At 34.5% G+C, this 19942-nt stretch overlaps 1 protein-coding gene across 4 annotated transcripts in view; it reads left to right on the top strand.

Annotated features, from left to right (window-relative positions):
* MGAT4C (MGAT4 family member C) overlaps window positions 1–19942 on the top strand; it is a 717583-nt gene that overhangs the window by 681717 nt on the left and 15924 nt on the right. The window contains exon 1 of one of the 4 annotated variants that reach the window (XM_032874171.1): window positions 15461–15637. The exons of the other annotated variants lie outside the window; for them this stretch is intronic. The gene's annotated coding sequence lies outside the window, so the exon portion shown is untranslated. Of the gene's footprint in view, window positions 1–15460; window positions 15638–19942 lie in introns of those variants that run through there. 4 annotated transcript variants of the gene reach the window in all.

Below are 19942 nucleotides of genomic sequence, written 5' to 3'. Positions count from 1 at the left end.
TATTCAACTGATGATGTCAGGATAAGGAATTGATCTGATACAATTTTTTTGAATGTATACTCAGTTCTAATTCCTTTGTTATTTCATTTCATCAGGGAACTAACCCTTGAAATCAAGTACTAATGTGCCAAATTTACGGTGAAGACCTAAGGATTAAGACCTTACCTAAAATCACACAGCCATCAGTAGAAAATCCAGAATGCAAATTAAGATGTATCTGGTTTCCAAATTATCTCTTTCAAGTAGATGCTGGAGGAGATTGGGAGTTGAGCTTGAAGGATGAATAGAGGTTAATCAAGGAGGCAAGCAGAAAGTGATTGCAGGCAATGAAAACAATAGTAACAAAGGCACAGGTAATAAAGTGAATGGCATAATTTGGAAAGCAAGTAGGCCCTTTAACTATAATATTGGTTCTTGAAATGGAACTCTGAAAAATAGAGTGGAAATATAGGCTGTGGCCAAGTGGTAATATACCTAACATGGAATGACAAGAAGCTATGTCATTGAAAGATTTCAAATAGGTAAACAGAATTATAATAAATCTTTAGAAAAAGTAATGCTAATAATAATATGGGAGATGAATTGTAGGAATGAGTGGTTTGGGCAGGGCAGTCAGATAAAACCCTCTGGCTACAAACAAGGGGTTCTGAGTCCAATCAATCCTGTTGTACCAATCTACTCTAGAGTAATTTTAAAAATTAAATGTAAAATTTTACAAAGGACATAGGTCTGTGACTGGCAAATAATGATTCTCCAAAAAATTTATTGTTATTATGTTATTTTGGAAATAGGTAGTCATTAGTTCAGTTAACAAACATTTATTGAAGACTTCCTATGTGCCAGGAACTCTTCTAGGAACAAGGGATACTGCAGTGAACAAAAGAGATCAAGTCCTTGCTCTACACAGCTTACATTTGCTTGAAGGAGGAAGCCAATCAGGAAAAAAAGAAAAAACAAAACAAACAAACAAACAAAAAAACACCAGAAAAATGTCAGAGACATTTCTGAGATAGAATTGACAGAACTTGATTACATACTGCATGTGGGATCATGTGCGTCATAAGTCATAAGCGAGGACAACAGAGGAAGAATTAGGAATGATGCTGAGATTTTTACCTCAGGCAACAGTGCAGAGGCATTATCTTGTCATTAGCCGAAATAAGAAAGATAGATCCAAGAACACTTGTGGGCAGAGGAGAGGTGAGGAACAGGAAATGAATTTGATTTAGAACATGCCCAGCTACAGATGTCCGTACATCCAGGTAGAGATGATGGGCTCTGGAAATTGGTTCCTATAGATGGTATGCTGTCTTAGAGAAGAAACAATTTTGTCTTGGTTATTCCTCTGTCTCCAACCCCCAGCAGAATGCTGGTGTATATTGAACATGGACTAAACAATTTTATTATGGAAAGTAACTAATGCATATTTTGAGGAAAATACTGTTTGGAACTCCATGAGTAACTTGCAGTAAGAGTATGATGAAGAAATTCCCTTCTTCTTCCTGTCTTTGCTGTTATTTGACTCTATCACCTCTCAGATAGGTACAAGGAACAAACACCTTGAGTGGTTTGTCTAATTGCTGAGGTTACAGGTTCCCTTGGGTAAGAGCAATATTGTCCTTCTTTTCTAATTATAGTTCTGCTAAGCAGAGATATTATTAAGCAGAGCATACATTGGTATTTAATCAGAATTTAAAAGACTGTCCATTAAAAGACTTTAAGCTTATTGGTGGGAAATATTATATTTATATTTGCTTTATCCAGATACACAGTAAGCACAAAAAATGTGACAAATTAATAAATGAAGAATGAACACACAAAGAAATGGATACCCCCAAACAAATTGTAATTCTTCACATAATCCTATCTGAATAAAAATAATTGATTACAAAGATTTCTTCTGGAAATGTAATTCTGATACTAAAATTTGACTGTATTGAAAATAAGTGAGTATATGATGTAAAAAGATCTTACTTTTAGACGTCTTTTTAGATATAACAATGAATATTTTCAATTTAAATCACAAAAATGATTTTAAAGTAATTGTACCATTTAGTAGGTACCATTTCACAAAAATATGGAACAAAATAATATACTGAAGCTTTGGATTATTCAAACTGGTTTTACATAATGTTTTTAAAATTCTTGGAAAATGAAAAAAAATCTAATTTTTACTGGAACTTTGACTTGTATCCAATTAATTTATCTCCCTGTGTATTGACAAACTTCTCATTCAAATGTCTAGCCATTTCAGTAAAAATAGAGATAATCTTCAATAACTAATAGACTTTATTTTCGTTATTTTCCCATTCCAGCTCTTTGGTTTCCAAAGACAGAGACCCAAGTAAAATGGTTGCTCTGTTACTAACCCATTTTCAAGATTTCACTCAGAGTGATTTTCCCATGTCTCCAGATTTAAGGGCTAACTTATTAAGCCTATTTTTCTCATGTTAACTCATTTTTCCTTTTCCAGATTAATCTCCAACCTCAAAAATGTACATAATAAAACTTTTGTGATATGCCATTCTATGCTGAAATAAACAGGAAACTCCTTTCATCCTAAATTCAGAGAAGGAAGAATGTGTTGTGGTTAAGATCCTAGGTTCTGAATTAGGCTGCCTCTGAGTTCCCTACTGCATCTCTTCCAGACTGCGTATCTTGAAGAAATGAACTTGTTTCCACATGTGTAAAATGACAAAGATATTAATGGTGCCTATCTCACAAGTTTTCTCTGATGATCAGGTGAATTATATAGCACATAAAATTCTTAACACTGAGCCAGCAGTTACTAAAACCTCAATATGCTGGTTATATATAAGCTTGGAGATCAGCTTTTAATGTTTGTACCATTGTCCATTAAAAAAATCAGGTATTTCACTACTTCTTGTCTTTAATTACTTCAGTCTTTTAAAGTGCTAAGTATATGACTCTGACTATGTTAAATACTGCAGACAATAATTACAAAATTGAAAACACAGTGCTTGGTACTCCAGTTTGAATGATCAAAACTACAATAGTAAAAATTGCAATAATTACATGCAGGAATGTATGAATTATAGATAAATGATATAGATATATCTATATCATATCTAGATATGATATAGATATTTATAGAAAATATAGATAAATGACAGTGTGTGATGAGAAATCATAGGTCATATCTAGCTGTTTATGTCCATAATATGGCTCTTTCCCTCTTATTTCCTTCACCAGGGTCTTTTGTTTTAATATAATCATCCTGTTCCCAACTCCCAGAACCTCCCCTCGAGATCAAACTCCCACCCACACTTTTGTATACAACATAGCAAACAAATTAATAAAATAGTGTCTTATAATTAGAAACATTTTCTTTGAAGGTCCACTAACAGTTTCTTAAATTTTAATTAAAGAGATGCTTTTGTCTGTGTTCTCAAATGGCAAATTCATCTATTAAAAATCCACTCAAAAATGTTCCAGAACATCTCTGAGATATACATTTTCCTCAGGAAATACTTTGCCTTCAGTGAGCCCATAGTGTATTAAGAGAAAAATTGCATAAAGGAATAATCGGTGCTCGCTTCGGCAGCACATATACTAAAATTGGAACGATACAGGAATAATCGCACCCATAAAGGGGTTAAAGCTGATACAATGAACAAGTTACACAAAGGTACTCAAAATACTGATCACTTCTACATAGAAGAGGGAAAATCAGGCAATGTTGCAAAGAAGGAGCAGCATTTGAGCTACTGCAGTGGAGGAGTGGAGAGTCTTTGAGCAGGCATAGAACACGTTGTTGGGGTGGCGTATTGTCATCTATTAAGGCAAAAGAAAGTGACAGGAGATGTTAATGACATGCACAAGAATTTGAACTTTGTACCATCTGTAAATGGAATTATGGAATGTCTCATGCTTGAGAATGACATGATCAGATTTGTTTTAAGGAAAGACTGCAGAGTGTGACAGAGGGATATGAAGGATATAAGATATTCTTTAGAGATGGCACTTGATGGAAGAGTTTTAACAGCACGTGTTTGATGGTTTTGGACTAGATACACTTGCTTTTAAGGACTGGAAAATTTATATAACTTAGGTCACTGGAGAATGTATAAAATCAAATATTATACTGATTATATGCCATTACTAACTACATATATATTTTTATGTTGATGAAGTATTATTGCACATATCCAATATTTTTCAAGAAAAAAATGAATAAGCACATTAAGGTCTAAGACTGTTATTTCAAAGATGTGCTTAGCAAAGTGAAGTGAATTTTAGCATTAGCCAAATCTCTGGAAAATTATACTGGAAAATTTATGGATGTCCAAGGAGCACAGGAAGATTCGAAACTCTTACAAATTATAACACATGGCTACTTTTAACATAGTTTCAATGTTAGAGGTATTCACATAAATTCCAAGTTTTGGCTAATTGTTGAAATGCGTAATTTCCCATTAATCAGAATATTTTACTACTGGGCCAGCATTCTTAACGGGATAGGAAACAGTTAAAATGTGTAGTCTCTAAAGACTTATATTCTCGATCAATGTTTTTCACCATATGAATTTTATGGAAAAACATCCAAAAATTCTCAACAAGAAATAAAGTATATTATACTATATGATTTGATTTAAATAATTAATTAAATATTAGAGTAGCCAATGGAGTACAAATGAGATATAGGTGATTTCTAAATTATGATTTTCACAAAATAAAAATCTAATAAATGTATTAAAAAATATGATAATGTCTAATTATCTCTAAATAATGCTTTTTGCTAGGATATTTCGAGTTAGTCACTAGACATGGTTTCTGAGGATACATGGAAGATAGGAGAAGTCTTTTAATGCTTAATTATCAGCAAAGCCAATAGTCAGAAAAATACCTATGAAAATGCTTGCCAAGGGTCTTTTTGCAGCCCCTTCATCTCCTCTTATGACGCTATATGTTCAGTTTGCTTATGAGGTGGGGTGTGTAGTTTCAAAGATAAAAATCCTCCATTTCCTGAGAGTTTCCTAATAATGGTTCATGATAGCTCTGCTTTGTTACTATTTTTAAGATGGACATATTTATTTATAATATACTGAGAACTGGTTAATAATGATTTTAGGAAAGCAAATTCAATGCAGATGGAAATGTGAATATTTTCTATGGAGATCACCTTCTACTCAGTAAATGGCACCATACTTAAATGCATTGTTGTTACTTCAATTGGAAAGGATCCTTTTTAGTAATGTCTCTGGCTCTGGAAGAATTATAAACACACAGATTGGAAGAGCTAAGAAAGCTTATTTAACTAAGCTGTCAACAGCAATCTCTCAGATCTGCTTAAATTTATCGGGAGGCGGGAAGATCTATTTGAAATGCTGACAAGAAACACAGAACCAGTTCTAATACTGTTACATTCAGTACACAGGGATATATTACAAGGTTAAAGAGGGTTAGCAGTATGTATCATAAATGTAGCTACTCTTTAACCCAGCTTTTCATTCATAGATTACATCCAAAAATCACACACAATGCTATAAGAATTTTCACTATATCACTGTAGTATATTTTGTAATAGAGAATATTAAGAAAAAACTTACAGATGTATGTGTGAGGGCCAAATAAATGTTGCAATTAGATGATTCAGCAATTTTAAATAATATAGAACCCTATTTATAATGACACGGAAAGATCTCCAACATATGTTAAGAAACAAAAAGACACAAACAATACACATAATGTGGTTCAGTGAATTTGTGTTATTTTAAGTAGATGTGTGTGTGCTGTCTGTGTCTGTGTAGATAAGTCCTGAAAAATTAAATTATGGGGGGAACTGGTTATTTCTGATAGCAACTTTGGGGTGGAGGAAAATTTCACTGCTTCTATTTCTTTTACATTCCTGCATTACTATGTAATTAAACAATGAAAGCAATATAGTTTCTCTTTATAGCTCCCTCTTTATGAATGGAATTTGAATACTTACCTTGCTTATTTTAGCATTAGTTTTCCTTCTTTAATTTTTATGTTAGCAAAAACATAAGATTTCAGGACATATACATGCCATCACAACCACAGACTATATCTATAGTATTATAAGCAGTATTTCTAATTTATCACCATATATATAATGTATATTATAAAAATACTATATATATTTGGTTTGAATCTCAACCATTATGTGAACCTGGACAAGTTTGTTAAACATTCCCTAAGGCCTTTTTTCTTGATTAAAAAATAGATATCATAGCATCTAGTTATCGAAGTCCTAGGAGGATTTATCATAGATAGTGCATGTAAAAAGTCCTGTAGCACAGTGTCTAGCATATAATATATTTCCCTAACATGTAGATTTTTTTTAGTGGTTTCTTAGTTAATAGACTATTTTCTTCAATAAATTATAGAATTCCTGAACCAACATATGAAAATATTATTCTATAAATTTCTCAACAATGAATATATTTGCAAAACTGTTAAATATTCTATAAATTTCTCAACAATGAATATATTTGCAAAACTGTTAAATTCAATAGCTATTGAATATAGAAATATATTTTTTTTAATATAAAAGAGCTGGAGGTTAGCCTTGAAGAAACATATTTTATGTAATTCTTTCATTTTAATCGATTATCTGCACAATGCCATGAGTCAGTGATATTCAGGGTACACATGGGAAATAATGCAAAATAGATTACAAGAATGAACATAGGAAAATTGGATTTCACTGTTGAAATTATTAATTTCTTTCTCAAATGAGTTTTTCATTACAGATTTTCATTATGCACTCAGGCCATAGCTTCCTAATCAATAAAGTAATTCCTACCATGGAGAATGAAAAGGAAGAGAGACTGAAAGGTTAGTATAAAAATTATGTTTAAGGAACTAGTAATGAATCTAGATTTAAATTTATTTATTTATTTTAAATCACTTAACAATCTATTTTAAGAAATCAGTAGCCACAGGGAAAAGGCAAAGTTTTGCTTCTATTCTCATTTGAGGGTAAACCAGATGAACTAATGTTGTTATACAACTGTTAATATTACTAGGTTTAATCCTAACCTTAGGAACCTGGTAATTAAAAAAAAAATTAAACTGATACATTAGAATTTTTTAAAATTTCTGATAACAAAATAAATGAGTAAAATTTAGATTTATAATATATTTTTTCAAATGTCAGTTATACCATTGCTATAAGAATCCTTAGGTCACAGATACCTACAGGCTTTCCATTTGAGCATTTAACTATAGAAATGATTATTCAATTTCATCAAGAGCAGGCTGCAGGATGGTTAATGATATTTATCTTCTTATATATGAATTAACACTTCTGGTTAACCTGAAATTATGACCTGTCTAGAACTATGATGTAGAATTTTATGGCCTAAGTTGTCCATTTAGATACTGAAGTACAGTTATGAGTCTTTTTAGAAACAAAAACCGTATCTTCCATAAAATTAATATGTGAACAGTAATTTTACAAAATATAAAAAGAGAAAGAACTGAAATATTTCTCAGCTCAGAACACATTTTTTGCCTTCAGAAATAATATGTTCTAGCATTTTTACTTCATGCTTTTTGCATATTTTTAAAAATATATGTAGAATTTTAGTTGCTTTTAAAACATATGTGTTTTAAATGTGTTATGTGTCTATTACAGAACATTAGGAAGTACAGATGAGTATAAGGAAGTAATAACCACTCATGATATTTGTATGAAACACATATAACCAATATTAATGTCATTGTAGTTCTTTGTTTTCTCTATGCATTTTTACATAGTTACAATTTCACATATATAAGACTAATAAATATACAACAAAAAGATTTTTAGGTCTTAGATAAAAGAGAATATGTGGAGGTGATTTATTGACAAATTATATTGAACATTTTCATTTAGGAGGAGTTTTAAAGATACAGAAAAATATTCATTTCTCAGATTTCTTGATATTGCAGTAATCTGTAAGTTACCGACCTCAACTCTACCTTTCTGATGGGAATAAACCAGAATCAAAATTCATTGGCACTTATCCTTGTAAACTCCAAACTATGTAAATGTTATAGTCATCATAAGCATACACAGTTTATGAATGGATGATATTCAGTTCCCACTTCTAGAGGCTATAAACAAAGACTAATGTATTCTAATTGAACATTGGATACAGTTCTATTAATGTATTTCTTGATTCTAGAAACTTCAAAGGTCTGAAAGAGAACTGAACTTTGTAGTGTGTATGTATGTATATATTTATTATTTATTTTGAGTCTATTTGGGAATAGCAGAAGAACTGCAATTCGACACAAACTATGGTAAACCATAGGCAAGTCTGAAGGCACAAAAGGAAGGTCAGACTTTATTAAATTTTAGGAGGAAATTGAGGAGGGTTTTTTTTTTTGTTATTTTTGTTTTATGATTTACTTACTTATTAGAGAGAGAGGGCACTGAGGCATGAGCGTGTGGGGAGGGGCAGATAGACAGAATCTCTAAACAGACTCCCCGCTGAGCCCAGAGCCTGACACAAGACTCAATCCAATCCCAAGGCCCTTAAGACCGTGACCTGAGCTGAAACCTAGACTCTGAAGCTCAACTGACCAAGCTACCCAGGCACCTAAGCTTTGCAATATTGAATACAAAGTCCAGCTTTACTGTTCAGATTCAATTTCAATATGAGAACCTCTAATTCCTATTGGTTTCTTAAATTCAGAATTACAACTAGGCAAAAGAAGAGCTGCAGCCTTCCACCATGTCTCTCCATTCTTGGCTCTTAATTCATCTCTAAATGACTTAGTGGGTATCTGTAAGTATTTTTAAGAAGAAAAAATACTTGAGTTTTATTTCTCATGACTTTACATATCAGAATAAAATATTTTATTTTGCCCCTGGAAAATAAAGAGAGCTTTTGCAAGTGGCAGTTATGAGACAAGAGCATTTCCCTTGGGGCATTAAGTCCCAAGATATTTTCTCATTATCTTCCTTTCAAATAAAATTATTATGGACTACAGGTCTGAAACCAGTCTGTTCATTTCATTTGTCAATATCTTAGTAGTTTATTAATGTGTACTGTTTCTGCTTAGATGGCTGTAAGATTTTAAGAAAGGAGAAAAAATAATAACTTCAAAAACAAATGTTATATGACATGCTACTCTCTGCTGTACCCCTATTTGGAATCTTCCCCACCCTTACCCTACTCCATCTGCCATCCTCTCACCTATGGAACATTTCCTTAAGGCATCAACTTCCAAGTAGACAAGGCAACTTCCTTCTTTCTATGTTTCGTGTTTCTACATAAGCACACATGTCTAATGTCATATTCTAACACTTTATGGATGTAATTTACTTTCTGTTTACTTTGCACTAAACAGTAGTGCAAGAAAATAAATTTATTAATCTTTTCTCTCTAGCACAATTTCATGTGATAGTGAAACTTCAGGAAATATTGAAAGTCAAAAGCAATATGTAACATATAGGGCAACACAGACTAAACCATCACTTAATGATAGTTCTAAAACTTCTTGATAATAGCCACCAGGAAAGTATTTCCAAACATGATATGTGCTTTTATTTTACTTCCTTGATAAGGTTTTTTGGTCCCCCCCCTTCTAGTTAGGCTGGATATGAAATTGCAGTCAACTTGCATTGTCTAACAAGATACGTGGTACACAGGTTGAACTTTATATGTGCTTGAATGAAGGGAAACATAACTGGTAATGAATTATCTATCACAGACTCATTCATTCTGATTTTAGAATTTATTAACAAACTTAAGAAAAACAATTCATACTTAAAGAGGAAAACAATTAGTTTTAAGCATATTATTTAACTGATAAAATATTTATGCATATATCATATTTATCCACTTAAATTGATATTTGGCATTACTGAATTCAAGTTACAGTTTACCTGATCTATTCCCATATAAAAATGTGTGGAAATTTTATTAAGACAATGTATTATAGACTTTTATACTATTCTAGTAATTATGCATAAATGCTTGCATGATCCCTTTGGGGGAAAATCATCTTGTGTATTATCTTCTCATATTAATGATAGAAATATGATTATTAATGTGCTTTAATATTATTTCTTTACCCCAAATTTAGCTTGATTTGGAAGCACCTAATTTTTAGGTCTTTCTGATAAACTGTTTGCATAGACTCAAATGCATAAAAAGTCAGGGATTTGAAAACCTGTCATTTATCATACCTATATAGCAAGTATATGCTGTTCCTGGGCACACCACTTAATCTATCTGATCTTTAGTGTCCTTATTTGTAATGTGAGGATAAATCGCAAAATGTATTCTTATCTACCTCATGAGTTTCTTTTTTAAAGATTTATTTATTTTAGAGGGAGAGAGAACAAGAGCAGGGGGAGGGGCAGAGTAAGGGGGAGAGAGAGAGAACCTCCAGCAGACTCCCTGCAGAGTGGAGCTTGACACAGGGCTCAATCACATGACCCTAAGATCATGACTCCAGCAGAAATCCAGAGCCAGATGCTCAACCACTTGAGCCACCCAGGTGCCCCTCTACCTTTTTGTGGAAGACTGAACTTAGTTTTATAGTCCTCTGAATGAGTCAGTTATCATCATCATCATCATCACTTTCTTCCCCACCACAATTCAAAACAACTCGCATGGGGATGCCTGGATGGCTCAGTTTGTTAAGCTGCTGCCTTCAGCTCAGGTCATGATCCCAGGGTGCTGAGATCAGGTCCCACATTGCACTCCTTGCTCAGCAGGGAGCCTGCTTCCCCCTTTCTCTGCCTCTGCCTACCACTCTGCCTGCTTGTGCTCTCTCTCTCTTTCTCTGACAAATAAAATAAATAAATAAATAAAATCTTTAAAAAAAAAAAAAAAACTCGCATGACCATAATTTGCCAAAGTACTAGTCCCTATATTCTTGCTAAAGTGCTTAGTTCCATGTTGGCCATTATTGTTTCCACTCCAGCCAGCCTTTCTCAGCTCAAGGGAAAGAAACTCAAAATTTATAAGAGAATGATAGTCTAAAAAAGGAGTCAGTAAATATTGAATATTTCTGGTCTTAGCTCCAGTGTTGAAAAGATTTTTCTTTCTTCCTATTCCTCATCTCAAGTTTTACTATTTTAATAGTCAGTGACAGGAAATCTCCCATTTGTCAATGTCACACATTTTCTTTGTTTCTATCTGCTTAAAGTAAACCAGAAAATAAATCTTGCTGGTCATCACTGTGAACCCTAAGGAATAATCTAGACTCTATAATTTTCTACTTTGCTACCACCTATAGCTACAAGTAGACCATACAACATGAGATTGTAAGAAAAAATCTTACATTAAAAAACAATTACATTTTCCATCAACTTCTGAGCTCTATGTACAAAATGTAAAGATAATCAGTTTTGTAAAACCCTTTTCATTTTTGTGACTTCCTGAAGCTTTTGCTATGTCAGCAACATTCTTTCTTTTCATCAGAAAGTATTGAATACTGCCCTGAGGGTGTGTGCAGCCTTCCACAAAGTAGAAAAACAAATTGGGCAAGCATTAAAAAAGGCAAGCCAAGCAAGTCAGATACACATAAAGGCACATGTCAGACAGATGAACAGTTGATGGCAAGACTTCTTTCATGATTTTCCTTTATGTGGGGTTAATTGTTGTCTACAAGCCCATAGGATTTGGAGAGTGTGAGAATGTAATTTTACTTTTCCATTTGTTGATATAAAAATAGACTATTAAATAAAATGTAAACTAAGGCTTAGTGCCTCGGGATAGACTGTGTAGACACATTCATTCAGATGGGATATGGGTTCCCTTTTTCCCAATCTTTTACATAGCCATGGAATAGTTTGCACTGGGGACATGTGATTTTACCCTAAAGAGCTAGAGAGACAACTGAGCTCATTAACATTTGGTGGTTTGTTGCATACAGTCCAAGTAACATTCTGGAAACATGATGAATTTGTGGTAACATGCACAAGCATATGCACTCTAAGCAAACTACTCTGTGGTATAATAATTCACTTGTCACTTCATATCAGCATCAATTCTTTAATAAATGACCATTTTTCCTGAGCTGATCAAAACTAGCACAAAAATTTCCACAGTGTCTTCCCAAGAAGAAAAATAATGAAGTGTTTGTGCAACGAATACTTTGTCTGTGTCGATGAGTAATGATTCGAAATACATATTTATAATGTTACAATGTCAGTCTTTATTTCTATACCTATATGTGCATATGTGTGAGGTAGTATAGATAAGCAGGTGGTCCAACAGATCCAAATATCTGCCCCAATATTATGTGGCTTCTAAAACTTTCCACCATATCTGATTTCTGATATTAAATCAGATTACATCTGTCTTGGGCTCTCCTGGCACAAACTAATTACTCTATTTTGCTAGTGTTCTTCAAAGCACCCACAGTGTCAACATTACTATTATTATTTTTTTTGCTGCTGCATTTCTTGAATATTCTAAAATATCTTGATTTATCTGGGTTGTGAAACATTTCAATCCACCAAATACTAAAACTAACAAGTAGCGTTATCCTTATTTTTCATTTAAATTATAAAATAAACACAGAAGAGTCTATGATGCTTTGATAACGGACAACGTTAAGTTTTGCATTTTGCAACCAAAATGCCTAAAGATTACATTGTAGGTCTAGGTCATGGCAGGGAAGCTCTTAGATGAGATGTGAGAGTGGTGTGGAAAGTAATACCAATTTCATTGACTTGTAGTTTTCTCATAGCCTCAAGTTTAAGATTTCTGTAATGCAATGCACACACACCAGTAGTTGAAAAAAAGACACTTCTCCAAGTATGAAAGTGATATGATTTTTTGTTTCTTCTGGTTTTTATGTAGGTTCCACACCCAGAATGGAGTCCAATGTGAGGCTTGAACTCATGACCCTGAGATCCAGACCTAAGATGAGATCAAGAGTCAGATACTTAATCAACTGAACCACACAGGCACCACATGATAAGAAGTTTTTAAAAAACATTCCACATATAAGAAGCTCAGAATCCAAAGAGAAATAAAACATATAAAAACACTATCAAGAAGTAGAAAGTAGGGTCACCTGGATGGCTCGGTGGGTTAAGCCTCTGCCTTCAGCTCATGTCATGATCTCAGGGTTCAGGGATTGAACCCCACATCGGGCTCTCTGCTCAGGAGGGAACCCCTCTCTCTCTGGCTGCCTCTCTGCCTACTTGTGATCTCTCTCTCTTTCTGTGTCAAATAAACTGTCAAATAGATAAAATCTTTTTAAAAAAAGTGGAAAGTATTAAGTAAATTAAGAGAAGTATAGATAAAATGGTAAGAGTTCAAGAAAATGAAAACCAAACGACTGAAAATGGGGTTCAGAGAAATCTTCAGCAAGATGGCAACATTTTGGTGATCTAAAATTAAATTTCAATAAGTGGAAGTTAGAAATAAAAGAAAGCAAATCCATGGAGATGAAAATATGAGGCAAATGTAGAGAACAGTACTTTTCTTAAATTAATGCACAGAATGAGCCTAAGGAAGAAAGGAATTATGTAGGAAAGCATGTCCACATATAAGACAATTTACTGTTGATCCTTTGAGAAATGAAATAATGTCTCACATTTCTTGGCCTTACATACTTCTAAATAGTTCAATCCCTACATGTCTCTAACCAGGGGTAGGGATTCCAGAACTAACATGCAGAATTGTTTTCACTTCTCAGCTTTACCTCTAATGCGGGCCTGATTCTGCTCAATGATGTTTTCCAAAGGAGGGTCCATCAAAGTTTTCTTAGAGCTCTGTTGTATTTCCCCAGGAATTATATTCAGACACAGGGATGCTGACATTGGTGTTGGCAATTGCAAAGTTCTGCTGGATCCATCCCATTTGCATGCAAATTTAGTTTCCATACCTAGGGTCTAGCTTCAGCCAGAGGTTTTGCCAAACTTGTTCAAGTTTTAGCACTATGAAGCTATCTTCCTGTGTTTCAAATAGGGTATTCAAAAATCCTCCTAATTTAAAATTGCTCAGAGATAGGTGACTTCAACCCTGTGACAAAACTTTGATAGCACCAGACTTGTAGAATGAAAAGTTCTAATAAACTGTATGAACATTTGTTTCTAAAAACAGTATTGTCCTGCTTGACTGGCTGTTTTGCATTTAGTTGACCTGTAGATGCAACTTCTGAACTCTATTCCAGAAAGGGTTATTATTAAATTTTGCTTAATCCTTACCACGCCCCCACCCCCATCTGCCTGACCTCCAAGCAAATCTAATTTTTTAGCTACTTTTTTCTGGACTGTCTGGAAGTTTTCGGTCCTTCCACTTGTATTCATTGTGGTTGCAGTAGTTTCAGGGTTGCATCTATGAAGAAGGATGTAGCCCATTTCTGTGGAGTTATGTCCCTACAACCACACACACTGCCATGTATCCAAAATTCAGAGAGAGTCAGTCTTGTCGAACTTCAAAGTTAGTTGATCTGTAGTCTTTAATTGTGATCACTTGCTTTTTGCATTGTAAAAGATGCAGAACTGCATACAAGCAAAACATTAGGAGTAAGTATTTTAACTTCGTTAAAGGTCAGAGGGAAGCCATTGGGAGGTAGCAGCTCAGATCCCTGAGGTGCCATCTTGAAACTATCTGAATGAAGCTACTAAGTTTCATACTTCTTCTGCCAGTTATTAGAGGAAATCCTGAAGCTCCTTTCTCAACCAATCTAAGCTTATTTGCGTTGGCAACTTTGCAGCATTTCTTCCAGTTTAGGTGATCTGGGGCAAAGTGACAACCTGTATAAACTTCAGTGTCCTCAAACAGGGGATACCTTTCATATAGTCAAAAAGGGTGGTGCTGGCCTGCAATGGATTCTCTGCTGCTCCTGGGGCTCTTCTTCCAAGTCCCACTGATTAGCATGGGTCCACCACACACAGGTGGTAGAGAGGCAACAAAGGGAGATAGTACCTGAAACAGGGACTCCCACTGTAGTGGACACAAGGCCATTTGTATTTCCCGTAAGAAGTTTGTTTGTTTTTCTTTTAATATAAAACTACTTTTATTATTACAAAACAGAGCAAGCTTTGGTTATTTTATCTCAGGAATGGGAAGGAGAAGTAGGACACAGGATGAAGAAATTGTAGTTTTGACCCAAAAGAATTGTTTAAATTCTCTGCCTTTTCTACCTGTCCAGTGCTCCTTGGCTGTTTTCCAAGTGTCCTTTCTCAGGAAATACAAAGTACAACTAAAAGTACAGCTAATTCCAGAACTTGAAAAGTAAAATAGTTCTTAACAGTCGTTAGGTTCCCCTTCCCCCATTTTGCAAAAAGCAGGACTGAAATAGACCAACTGGATTCCGCCTCTGTACAGTTTTCACTGCATAATACTTGGGGTCTGGGTGGCATGGAAGTCTGAGTCCGAATGGACTCTTCAGTACAGAGCTGGCTGTGCTTTTGCTAACACGTGGTTTACTGCCAGGCATTGCGTTATCACTGTGATGACTGAGACCATTTGCAGGCAGCTTTCTTGATTTCTCTCCTGTGACACAGCAAAGCCCTGTTGTTACCTTTTTCCCACTAACTTGACCTGACTGACATCCCCCTGCCCGGAAATGCATCCTGACATCTAATGTGGATCTTCTCACTTCCACCCCAGCAGCGGAACTCACAAACTAGCTTCCCTCTTCCGGTTCAGGGGCTGATACTTCAGCAACAAATGATGAATGGCAGGTGGGTAGGAAAAACCATCAGCGTCCGGAAGTATTTAACCTGAACTTTTATAATGGCTGTGAGAATGGGGGAGTGGGGGGCAGCAGAGAGAAATTGTGGCAGGTGAGACAGAACTTGGAATATTTCTGACTTTGGGAAAGCAGGAGACAAATAACTTCTGGATGATTTAACTTGGCAATTAGAGATCTAGTCCCACCAAAAATGAGACTGCAAGGACCAGCGAGCTGGAATGGAAAACCAACCTGTAGTTTTAGATTCATTGTGTTTGCATGAATAGCAGGAAATCTGCCTAGAGATAATAGTCCTATAAAAGAATTGGAAATAGGTTCAGGAAGGAGTCCTAGCTGAAGATCTAAATTTTGAATTTTGCTCAAAAAATGGTTGTAAGAGAGGTCATGTAATGCCAAAAGTCGTAAAAAAAAAAAAAAAAAAAAAAAGAAGAAGAAGAAGAAGATTGGACAGAATTTGGGGAAAAAACAATGTCATAGGATGGAAAGATTACTAAGAATGTCTTGTATCCTCTTTGGAGATGGTTTGTAAAGTTAAGGAAACAAAATTCAGGTAGGATTAGTATTAAATAGTGTAAAAAGAATAATACCTTCTCACTGATTGACTTGTTTCATTGTGAGTATAGCTATATTTAATATAATTATGTGTTTATAAGTATATAGGAGTATATGCCACACTATTTATAATTTCAAAATTGTATGTAAATACCTGAGTATGTAATATACATTTTATATATGAGTATATTCATATGTAATAGTCTTTCAAAAAGAAATTATAGAGTGAAAACAATTTATTTCCATTTAAAAAATGAATTATTTGGTATAGCATTACCTCCAAATGATTTTTAAATAGTTATGTATTTGAAGTAGTTTCATATATGTGAACATTCAACACCTGGGTCTTCCAAAGAGAATGTGATTCTTTATTTTTATTTATTTATTTGTTTGTTTTTTATTTTAAAAAATAAATTAATTTTTCCCTAGTGTTCCAAAATTCATTGTTTTTTTATTAATTTTTTAAAATTTTTTATATACATATAACGTATTTTTATCCCCAGGGGTACAGGTCTGTGAATTGCCAGCTTTACACACTTCACAGCAGTCAACATAGCACATACCCTCCCCAGTGTCTGTAACCCCACCACCCTCTCCCGACCTCCTCCCCCCAGAAACCCTCAGTTTGTTTTGTGAGATTAAGAGTCTCTTATGGTTTGTCTCCCTCCTGATCCCATCTTCTTTCATTTATTCTTTTCCTCCCCCCTAAACCTCCCATGTTGCATCTCTACTTCCTCATATCAGGGAGATCATATGATAGTTGTCTTTCTCCGATTGACTTATTTCACTAAGCATAATACCCTCTAGTTTCATCCACATCGTCGCAAATAGCAAGATTTCATTTCTTTTGATGGCTGCATAGTATTCCATTGTGTGTATATGTGTGTGTATATATATACACACACACACACACACACATACCATCTCTTCTTTATCCATTCATCTGTTGATGGACATCTAGGTTCTTTCCATAGTTTGGCTATTGTGGACATTGCTGCTATAAACATTCGGGTGCATGTGCCCCTTCGGATCACTACATTTGTATCTTTAGGGTAAATACCCAGTAGTGCAATTGCTGGGTCATAGGGTAGCTCTATTTTCAGCTTTTTGAGGAACCTCCACGCTGTTTTCCAGAGTAGTTGCTCCAGCTTGCATTCCCACCAACAGTATAGGAGGGTTTCCCTTTCTCCGCATCCTCGCCAGCATCTGTCATTTTTTGACATGTTAATTTTAGCCAGAGAATGTGATTCTTTAAAAAAAAAAAAAAAAAAGAAGTTTTATTGAACCAGATGTGCCAACTTAGCATACATTTGGAGCAGAGGAGTAGAGTTTTTATATATCCTAATTTCCATAACTATATTCACAATCAACAATGTTTTATTATAAATTTCTGACAAAGAAGCTACTTTTTAAAACATTTGCAGTAAAACTACTAAACAAAACATGTCTCATTATATGTGCAAGAGATAAAGTGTATCGTAGCATATATTGTTAGCAAATAAATTTCTCATGACATTTAGGGTATATAAAGATGATATATGTCATCTGAAGAAAATAATTCACTCAAACCATGATAATATGAGTTATCATTTTTCTAAATGAACCTAATCTGTCATAATCAACCCATGACCTCTGAAAAATACTTTTTACCTTTCTAAAATTATTCAAAGACTAAGTGGAAAATTTCTAACAAATAAGACACTGTTTGAACAGGGAACCAAACAACTGCTCAGATAATCTGTCCTCACTTGTATGACTGATATTTTCAAGCAGGAACATGCTAGTGCAGTTTTTGTTATCAGGCTGTGCTTACCTATTAATAATTTCAAACCAAGTTTTTACTTTCTTTTAATACTTCCAGTTTGTAAAGGATGGTGAACTTGAGTTTGTCAAGCTCAATTTATTGGTTTTCAATAGATACCTTTATCAGTTACTTGTATGAACATGCTTTCTTTTCACACTAGGACCCTGAGAGACAAATGCTGTTGCAGAGTGTCTGTGAATTAAAAATGGCTACCTGGAGTGTGTGGGTGGTACAGTCATTTGGGTGTCCAACTCTTTACAGTTCTGGTCATGATCTCAAGATGGTAGGACTGAGACCCATGTTGGGCTCCACACTTGGGGTAGAGTCTGCTTAAGATTCTCTCTTCCTCTTCCTCTGATTCCCTTCCCCCAAAATCAATAAATAAATGTTTTAAAAAATAAAAATCGTTACCCACTAATGCTACCATGATATCTAGGAGTTGCCTTGCTTTTAAATTTCTCTACTTCTCTATCACATTTCTACCTAAAACATCAATCTCTTTCATCAGATGTGGTTGTCTCCTCCTTGATTAGATTATTTTGTATTATATTGGTTTATGGCCAGACAGGAAACATTCTTTAAAATTCCTATCAACCATATTTACTTTGTTGACCAAAACACACACACACAAATTAAATATTAAGAGATAATGTTGGATTATCCAGACGCTCTTTCCTATTTTTTTTGACTATTTAAACTGTCAGATTATGAGAGAAGACTACTACTAGTCCTCACTATGTTTGCAGATCCATAAACATGTGCTTATGTTTCTAAGAGTTCTTGATTTACACAAGTTTCTGCTCTGATGTTTCACAATTTTTGGTCTCTTGACCTGTCTTGGGCTGTGAGCATTTATAGACCCCTAACATTAGACATTTTGACTTATTGAATCTTCTGTTGTTTCTGATTTAAGAAGTTGCTGGTTGTGTTATTTGGTGGTATTTTGTCAGGAATTGCAGTGTTTAGCTTTACAAAGTAGACTTAATTAAGTAGTTTTATGTTTTTATGGCCTTTATTCACTCACATTGTATATTGGGGTATGAAACTATAGTATCTCATTGTTTGAACTTGCTCAAAGTATTTTGCCCATCCCTTTACCATTAGCTTTTTTGAAAAATGGTATTTTAAACATATTTCTTTTATACAGTCTAAAGTTTGGGTTTGTGTGTATCTATGCATGTGTGGGTAATTACCCACACATGCAGCATAGTTAGAAAATATTTTCTTTTAAAAAATGACTTAAGCCCAGGGGCAACTGGGTAGCTCAGTAGTTAGTCATTCGACTCTTGTTCTCAGCTCAGGTCCGAGTTCAAGCCCCACACTGGGCTCCACACTGGGCATGGAGCCTACTTTAAAAAAAAAAAAAATTAACAAGTCTCTAGACAGCACAACCAATCCATTTTACATTTGCCAAATCATTTATAATGGAAAGAAAAACAGGTGCCATTAGAAATCCCAAGTAACATTAAAAGCAGACAATAATGTAATACTATTTCTCAAGAAAAAGAGAAGAAAGCATAGGTGAAGAATTATTAACACCAGCAAGATATTTCTGACCATGATGAAGAAACAGGGAGCAGATTTCCCCTCTTTCTTAACTGAAAAACTAGACTAAATATGTGAAACAAATGTTCACACTTTGTACAACAAGCAGAAAAGGGCAGGATTCCTGATAAAAGGGAAACAAATGAGATAACTGTTTCGAGTTTCTAGGCTGCAGTATGGGGAGAGAGAATCCAATTAGACAGTGGGCTCTTTAGGATGAAGAGACATAGTTGAGAAGTTTGAGATTCTGACCTGGCTAGAATTCACAGACAGAGTACCAGAGAGAGGAGAAAGCTATATGGAGACTACAAATGAAGGCAGAGAGAGACAGAAAGAGAGAGATCTGCAAAGGGTTTCCCTCATGTCTTTAACTGAGCACTTAGTTCATGTGTG

Source organism: Lontra canadensis, unplaced genomic scaffold, assembly GCF_010015895.1.
Source record: "Lontra canadensis isolate GAN:19392208 unplaced genomic scaffold, GSC_riverotter_1.0 scaffold52, whole genome shotgun sequence".
Taxonomy (NCBI): domain Eukaryota; kingdom Metazoa; phylum Chordata; class Mammalia; order Carnivora; family Mustelidae; genus Lontra; species Lontra canadensis.
Note: the sequence above shows the minus strand (reverse complement) of the source record. Positions and strands in the feature narration are given on the sequence as shown.